Source organism: Dreissena polymorpha, chromosome 13, assembly GCF_020536995.1.
Source record: "Dreissena polymorpha isolate Duluth1 chromosome 13, UMN_Dpol_1.0, whole genome shotgun sequence".
Taxonomy (NCBI): Eukaryota; Metazoa; Mollusca; class Bivalvia; order Myida; family Dreissenidae; genus Dreissena; species Dreissena polymorpha.
This window is the reverse complement of record NC_068367.1, coordinates 71,324,928-71,333,774: the sequence shown is the minus strand read 5'-3', so window position 1 is coordinate 71,333,774 and position 8,847 is coordinate 71,324,928. Positions and strand designations below refer to the sequence as shown.

The window sequence follows — 8,847 nt, the reverse complement described above, 5'->3', positions numbered from 1 at the left end:
CATAAAGCTTCATTGAATTCCAGTTAGTAGTTGGGGAGAAATAGCCCGGACAAGAATTGCACTATATGTACAGCTTATAAAAAAATTCAAAGGGCCATAACTCTGTGAAAAATCACCCGACCATAACCGGCTTATAATATGCACATCTCCTGTTGGTAGTGAAGCTTTCCATAAAATTCCATTAAATTCCCGTAATAAGTTGCTGAGAAATTGCTCAGACAAGAATTGCACTATATGTACAATGGAAAATTTCAAAGGGCCATAACTCTGTGAAAAATCATCCGACGATTACCGGCTATTAAGATGCACATCTCCTTTTAGTAGTGAAGCTTCCCATATTTTTCATTGAATTCAAGTCATTAGTTGCTGAGAAATCGCCTGGACAAGAATTGCACGATATGTACAATTAATGGAAAATTTCAAAGGGCCATAAGTCTGTGAAAAAGCATCCGACGAGAATCGGCTGATAATATGCACATGTCCTCTTGGGTAGTAAAGCTTCCCATAAAGTTTCATTGAATTCCGGTCATAAGTTGCTGAGAAATAGCCCGGACAAGAATTGCACTATATGTACAGTTAATGGAAAATTTCAAAGGGCAATAACTCTGTGAAAAATTATCTGACCAGAACCGGCTGATAATATGCACATCTCCTCTTGGTAGTGAATCTTCCCATAAAGTGTAATTGAAATCTGGTCATTAATTGCTGAGAAACAGCCCGGGAAAAAATTGTGCACGGACGGACAGACGAATCGGCGACTATATGCTACCCCCCCCCCCAATTTTTTTATAATAATTGGGGGAGCATAAAAAATGAGAAACTCTGAAACCGAAAATTCCGTTGTTTAAATATTTGTTGCGTCGCATCGACTAGAAATTGTATACACAGCAATTGTGTTTATGCCCCTGCAGACAAAGCTTACCACGACAATTGGGTCTCTTTAACATGGACATACAGTCCGTTCTTGTCAAACCGCTAGTGGGCTAGTTATGATAGCGGTTCAGTCATGTATTAATTCAAATATGTATATAATGTGTTCAGAAAACGCCAACCTGAATTTATTTTCGGTGTGCATAAAGTCTATAGCACATGCAATCTGATACATGATTTTTATCCTGGTTGGACAAAGAAGGGAAATATCTTTCTCTGTACAAACTCTGTCCTCGGCAATCGCTATATACAGGTCTCCATTCTCAAGATAAGGCGATACAAAGTAATACCTCCTGCAAAAGACGAAAATTAACAAATACCACGATGCTCAAATAATCGTTAAGACATTAATCAAAGTTGAAAAGTCTGCCATGAACAACCATGAAATTAAAACGTTTTTTCGTTATTTATTCAAACAAAGGATAACCAGCTATGTTACTTTTTTAAACATATAAAAAACGTACCATCTACATATACTTAACACTGTTTTTTACCCGGTCTTTTAATAAATCTGGTTATCCCTATTCAAGTGATTGATTTTCCATTGACAATTCCAATAGTAGGTACCGGTTATATTTATTTGTAATTATTTTTTCACGTGCCTTTTTCATGAATCTAATTGTATGTAATCGGTTTATGTGTATTGTTTTTATTAATCTTCTATTATCAATTCTGATATACCGACTTGCCAAACAAAGTGTAATACATTTTTCAATGACATTGAATGGAAAATAGTACATAATCCCGTTTTTAATATTTCCAAAAATACGCACACTCAATGGTTTCAACAAGAATAGTAGATAGAATCCTAGGAACTAAATCTCTTTTGTATAAAATGAACATTTTGCAGGATAATCTGTGCAATTTTTGTAAAGAAAATTAGGAAACTATGAAACATCTGTTTTGGGATTGCTGTTTTACATAGAGAATTACGAATTATGTTGTTGAATTTTTATGTGCACATAATGTGCAAAAACACCCAGAAATAAGTTCTTTCTTTTGCTAGAATTGAAGAAATTCATATACCTATGAAAGGGGATAGTTCCATCCATACAAGGGCTAACAATGAGCCTGACTATGTCTTTTAAAATATCCAAAACGATGTTAAGTGTCATGAAACAAAACAACAGTATTGGGCAATTATAAGTTTGTATGCTGACCCACTATCATAATATGAATATTATGTATCCTTTAAAAACTCCACAATCAACCATTAGAAGATCCCAAGTACCAGTACTTTATAAATTGTCACTAGTCCGAAGTTTTTTATACTTCCACAATGAAAATAATTTGTGCATCTGCTTTACATAACATTACATTTGCTCTTCAGTTTTTATAATAAACTTATTTGCTTTTTTTAAGATGTTTAAACATTTGAAAATGATATATTGTATATGTATATATAAGGATATTATATTTTAACAATTGATTACAACACTGTTAACTGTTTACTCATACTAACACAAAAATGTACGTACGGTATGGATCAGGATTACCTCGACCTGCATATACTACATATGGACGAGGGAAATAAAGTTTCATTATCGATACACAAATTTAACATACACCTTAAAATGTTATCTGTTATTTGGTAAAAAAAAGTGCGAAACAAGAGGGCCACATTCCCAAATGCCCTGAGGCCCAAGCCTGAGACTCCATGGAACTTAACAGTTCTGAGCAGGAATTGTTCACTAGGTTTCAATATAAAACTGTCTGACAATCTCCGAGCCACGTTTTTTTAAACAAAAATAGCAAAACAATGTTTTGAATATACTTAGCAAGTTTTGCGATGAGGTTTTGTTGTGATTTATAGAACGTTGCAATTGTTTTGCTAAAGCTAGATAAGGAAAATTTCCCAGCCTCATGTAGGTCGTGTTTTGCAATCGACTAGAATCAAATCACATTCGGCGGAGAATCACAAGAACGCATGTTAAGAACACGTTTCATGAATTGTGGACTATATGTGTGAATTCTAGAGTGTGCACAACTTCTTTCTTGAATTCAACATAGAAGCCTTGTTTTGACATTACGTAACTCAGACAAAATATAAATATCATTGGAAAAATGTTTGACAAAGTTTTGTGAATATGTGACAATTAATCTGGCATTTAGAGTGTCCACAAGCTTTTCCTTTGAAATAAGTTAGTGTCCTAGTTTATTACTCCATGTTACCAAGTTTAAAACTCGATTGAGATAGAACTTGTAAATAAGTTCTGAGCACGTTTAATGAACATTTGGCAACACATGTTGCCGTAAGCGTTTTCTTTATTTGACATAGAACCCTAGTGTTTGATTCCACATGGCCGAATTTCGCATTTAGCCACACAAGTTTAATGAAGATTGTGCAATACATTTGGCCTCTAAAGTGATTTAAGTCGTATCGATTTATTTGACCAAGAATCCTAGTGTTGCGTGACCCAGTTTCGAACTCGCTAAACATATTGTTGAGAAAAAATGTTCTAAAACGTTTCATAAATATTGGGCTACAAAAGTGGCCAGGTTGTTCCATAATTTAACATAGTGACCTACTGTTTGAAATTTATTGACACCGGGAAATTGATAAGACCAACTTTCATGAAGTCTTAACGATAAATGTTACCTTTCTAAGGTGTTCACAAGCTTTACATTAGTTTGACATAATGACGTGGAGTTTGATCCCATATGACCCAGAATCGAACTGTATAAATGTACGGATCCAATCGTCTGGGTTTTATTATTGTGAAATAAATGTGCAAGAGTGTTCATAAGGATTAAACAAACATGTAAGAAAAACTACCATGGCATGTTTTTCAACGGACTCGAATCATTATGGAACTCGGTCGATAAATCATAGGAATATGTGTATGAGCAAGTTTTATGGTGACTGACCAATATATTTTACATCTTGAGCGTTCACAAGGTTAACTATTATCATGTTTGGAACACTGCCCCGATTACTGGCGGTTATGTTTTTGAACAGACCGGAAGCGTTTTTGAACTTGGCAGATATCATTGAACAAAAGGTTTCTGACCTAGTTTCATCAAGATTGGACAATACAATAACCTCTATAATGTTCACAAGCTTTTTTGAAATTTAATATAGTAACCGGGTTTGTTTCACACGTGTCCAAGTTAACTTCTCAACCAATATATCATTAGGAAAAATGTTCTGAGCAAGTTTCGTGAAGATTTGCCGATTAAAGTGGTGTCTAGAGTGTTAACATGTTTGTGACGAATTTATCATTCGTGTAAAGACACGAAACGCAACACTGTGTAGCTTACAGGCCAGTTTGAATGGATTTACACCCCTCTGGAATACGTCAGATATTAAGGTTTCTCGATGAAATGAATAAATTTGTCAACATGTCATCAGGGAATTGGAATACATGATACCTAGCAACAAGGAATGGCTGCATTTCTAGTGCAAATTAAATAGTGATAAACTGCTTAATAAGTTTCAGTAACAATACATATGTTCATATCGTGTGAATGTGTACCCTGACTTTTTATCATTTAGAAACCCTTTTCAGTAATAGTGTTTGTTAAATATTAATTAATTTTATAATTTATTGGTTCAAAAGAAATTTGAACGGTTCATTTTTCCTCATCCGAAATCTTTTTACAAATAAACGTAAAATAATGAAAAATGAAAGTGCTTCTGAAGAATTACTTTCGAGCGTCGTTCTCGTCTATTGACTATAAGAAAGCTTTTTCCGTTGAAACGGTTTCAATGTTAATGTGCTTACCCATTCGAAATGTCGTCGTGGTATGCTAGCAGTGGAACAATAGCAAAATGCCTCACGCGTGATGCCAGATTCTCCTGAAAGAATGATGACGTAAATAAATGTTTTTCAGTCAAACTAACGAACATGCATAACGCTTTTATAAAACATAAACAATCTTATAGCCAGAAGCTTATCATTGATTTTATATGTATTTTGTTTTCATTCGAGACAAAACATTTTACATATAACCCCTACAGTTATTACTTACATTTTTAACTGAACTTAAAAGTTGGGTGTGAGGTTTGTTGTTCCCGTCGTCTCCTCCAATCTCCTTTAAGACAAGTCGGTGTTTGAATCCAGGGATGGAATCGCGAGCTTTAAAGAAAGAAAGCAAGGAAACATGTGCACATGAAAAACACTGACTTCTACGTCCAGCAAAACCTGGCATTCATTAATTATAATATTTAAATTAGAATGAAAAATATATTTTTCGGACAAGTAAAAACATATTAAAAGTGAATAAGAAAACCAGAAAGTAAAAGTAGTAATTGCAAATCGGTTGTTGTTTTATTATAAAATGATGGGGAGCTTACTTACAAATATATATTTTACCGAATCCACCGTCCTTGTTAGTAAGTTCGGAACAATATTTTAACTGCCGAAGAAACTTTTGGCTAAGTTCAACAAATCTGCCATTCTTTAATTCTGATGCAATGTGTTTTACTTCGGTTTCATCCCAACAAGTATCTTGTGCCATTGTATCTTCCAATACAGTGCTTTCTGAAATCATACAAGATGCTGTCTAAGTCATACAATAACTTTATATCGTTTTATGTATACTTTTGTACGTTATTTGAATCGACGCATTCTAACAAAATCATATACAAATGTATGAATGACGAGTGACAAAGTTTTTATTAGTAAAACACCATTTTAATGAAAATTTATTACAACGTAAAATTGCATCAGTACACATTTTACTTGACATATTACTTTATGTGAATAGTTCAAGGTAGGAATTGAGGCTATCGCGCTGTCTTAGGCCCTTCAATGCCCACCTAAATTGTATGTTTCATGAACATCTAGGCACACAGTGTGTATCATCTTACATAAATCATTATGTAAGGCTCAATAAGTTAGTCAAACATGTCTTTTTTTTGAAGCTCGTATTAGAGGACATTTTTTTAAATAAAAACTTGAACACATTTAACAATCGTATATACACAAATGTTTAGTCTACTGGTTATTTTCTATTTTCAGCTAGTTAATCAATTTATTTGAGACGATTACACGAATGTTAATAATACAAAGGCTAGGATTTGAATTAATTGAACGCTTAGACACACCTTATCAAATCAGGATATCTTATTTAATTGACGTATTCAAAATTTAATTTTCAATGGAAAGCGTAAATGAAAATTAATGTCGTCAATTAAAACAATTAACTCGTCAGACAAATCTTTCACTTACTTATGAATAATGGTTAATATTTATTGTCAGCTGTCAAATCACAGATTTTCGTAACGTATTTCTAAAGGATGCCGTAATCCATATTGTACAAAACCCCAAAATATTACTTGGATATATATGCATAAGATGCAAACCACAAGCATTGAATCAAATGGTAATTAAAGTTAAATGTATTATGCACTTATATTTGCATACCGACCAAAAAGAAAGCAACTGCTTATTCGACTATTATCTTACTATATTCATATATTCCCAAATATTGGATGCGTGCTTACAAATATTGATATGGATCGGAAGAAATGCAGCAACGTCACATCTCTTTAAATATAAGATTTTTGGAAGCAGGAAAATCAGCAGTAGTATTAAACCGTTACACATTAAATGTACATTAATTACCGCTATATACATGCGCACTATCGATGCAATATGCATTTTCTAATTTTAGTATATTTAAGCACGAACCACAATAACAATCGCTCTCGGGGTAAACTAATATTACATAAAAATAGTGTCCACATTCACACCTTGGACTAAGTTTCATATGTATTTGCATTATACAAAACTTTAATATTAATCATGTTAATAAAAAGTATGCTAGTATAACTTAAATGTTGTTCTCATGTGGATGGCACATATTCTCAGTTATGAAATGGTAAACATAGTTCAATAGCACGATGATCTTCACTTTTAACCAACGCACACCATGTGTAATGTATGATTACATAGCATAAGCTAAAATCAATCTAATGTTAGTGAGAGAAACCAATGTGTATATTAAAACTACTTAGAAACTTGACTTTGAATCCAGCCACCCATGCAACCAAAAGCAGAGTTATAGTACAAGGTTTCAATGTATAATCTTTACAGGTGAGAAATTGAGTTGAAACCACTTTTCTAGTTTACGAAATGGTAACCTACATCCTACGAAACACACATGCGATAGCAAGGAAAGATAATGGTATAGTATGTCCTTTTATGTATAAAGTTTCAATGAAATATAAATTATCTTCCTATCTTAAAGGGACTGTCAACCACGACGGCGAAGAAAAGAAAAGTTGTAAAATACCGTATTTTTTACAATAATTAGTTTATATTGATTAAAATATCACGACTGGTATATTACATTACTTGACAAAAATTGTTAAGTTTTCATTTTTTCTGTTTATTTGGTAATAAATTTTACTGGGTATGTCTACCAGGTAACTAACAGTTAACTATAAATAACGCCAGTAGATTTAACATCATCGACATGTGGTAAACCCAGAAATGCAAATTGTGCATGCGTAGTCAAATGTATATATTTATATATATAATGATCTACTTGCGTTATTTATAGTGTGTAAATTTTTATTTATTTCCGCGATGTACTTTCGATTTTACATCGCGAAATTTTATTACCGAATATACTGAAAATATGATTTTTTTAAGTATTGTAATGTACCAGTCGTGATATGTTAATCAATATAAACTAACAATTGTAAAAAAATACGGTATATTAGAACTTTTCTTTTTTCGTCATTCGTGGTTGACAGTCCCTTTAAGTAAATAGTGTTTACCCCATGCATATAAGTAATCAATCTCTTGCACGACGGTCACATTACATTCACCTCTGTGTTGGGCTCAGAACGGACTATTGTTATGAAAGCGTCTCATTCATATCATGATCATTCCAAGCGTTCATCATTGAGGTTACAGTATACTAAACAATCTCTTGCACGACGGTTACATTGCATTAACTGCATTAAAGAAAACCATCTCATACCATGATATCTTATATCAGTCTTAATTAATTATTATAAAATTGATATGTTTTTTTATGTTAAGAAACCAACATACATAAATACGTCGAAACAATGCCTAACGTCACTCAATAAAAAAATGTACAATTGTTAACATTTGTGAAGTGCGTGGAATGATTACATCTGTGTAAATGGGCAATAAAATAGTTCCAAAGAGTCGCATTAAAACTCACAAGTTTTTGCACGATTTATCGTACATTTAAAAGTCATATTTCTTAATTAAATGCATGCGATCTTAAATATCCACACAAATATACATTGTATGCGTTTGTTCGGTTTTAGCTATCTGGTAGACAAAATGGCGTGCTGAGCCTTATGCAGAGTTGTATGTGAGAGCAAGGAACGACAACTCTGCGTGGAGATTGATAAGTAATCGGTATTTGAAGTTTCGTGTAGATATCTATTTTGTTTCTCTCGAAATGGTGAGTGGGACACACATTTAACTGTCTGAGTCCCATACGCGAATTCAACAAAGGCCAACATTAAAATTAAAATGCTTGCTAACTTATTTCTCAGCACTTAACTGGAAGGGGTTACATAAATGATGTTATGTTTCAGCTAAAAAGCTGTCTTAGTATCAAGAGATGACCATTGTGTGACTAAAGCTATCTTATTATTGTGAATTCTGTGTAAGACATGGAATAGTTTTAAGCTTCTCTTTTGTTACAACCGCGACTTTTTCTATGTTGATATATATCTTTGCGACTTGATAAATAATATTAACATCTTCTTAAAACGATCCATTTTACACTGTTCACAGATATATTTATATGAATACATAAACCTTAACACATAAAGCATTAGCACAGACCGTGTATGTTAACATTGAAGAACATTGCTGTTCAGATACACGCTGTAATAAGTACAACCTATATTCGGGGATAATAAAATCATTCCGTCGTAACATGTTCATAGTCTGACACGTTATAATTTATAATTCTTAA

The 8,847-nt window shown here is 33.0% G+C and overlaps 1 long non-coding RNA gene across 1 annotated transcript in view; it reads right to left on the bottom strand.

Annotated features, from left to right (window-relative positions):
* Positions 1 to 4,875: 4,875 nt before the first annotated feature.
* LOC127855211 (uncharacterized) overlaps positions 4,876 to 8,847 on the bottom strand; it is a 39,612-nt gene continuing 35,640 nt past the window's right edge. The window contains exons 2-3 of the long non-coding RNA XR_008037403.1: positions 5,232 to 5,414; positions 4,876 to 5,009 (exon numbers count right to left, since the gene is read on the bottom strand). This is a non-coding gene — a long non-coding RNA (uncharacterized LOC127855211). The remainder of the gene's footprint in view (positions 5,010 to 5,231; positions 5,415 to 8,847) is intronic.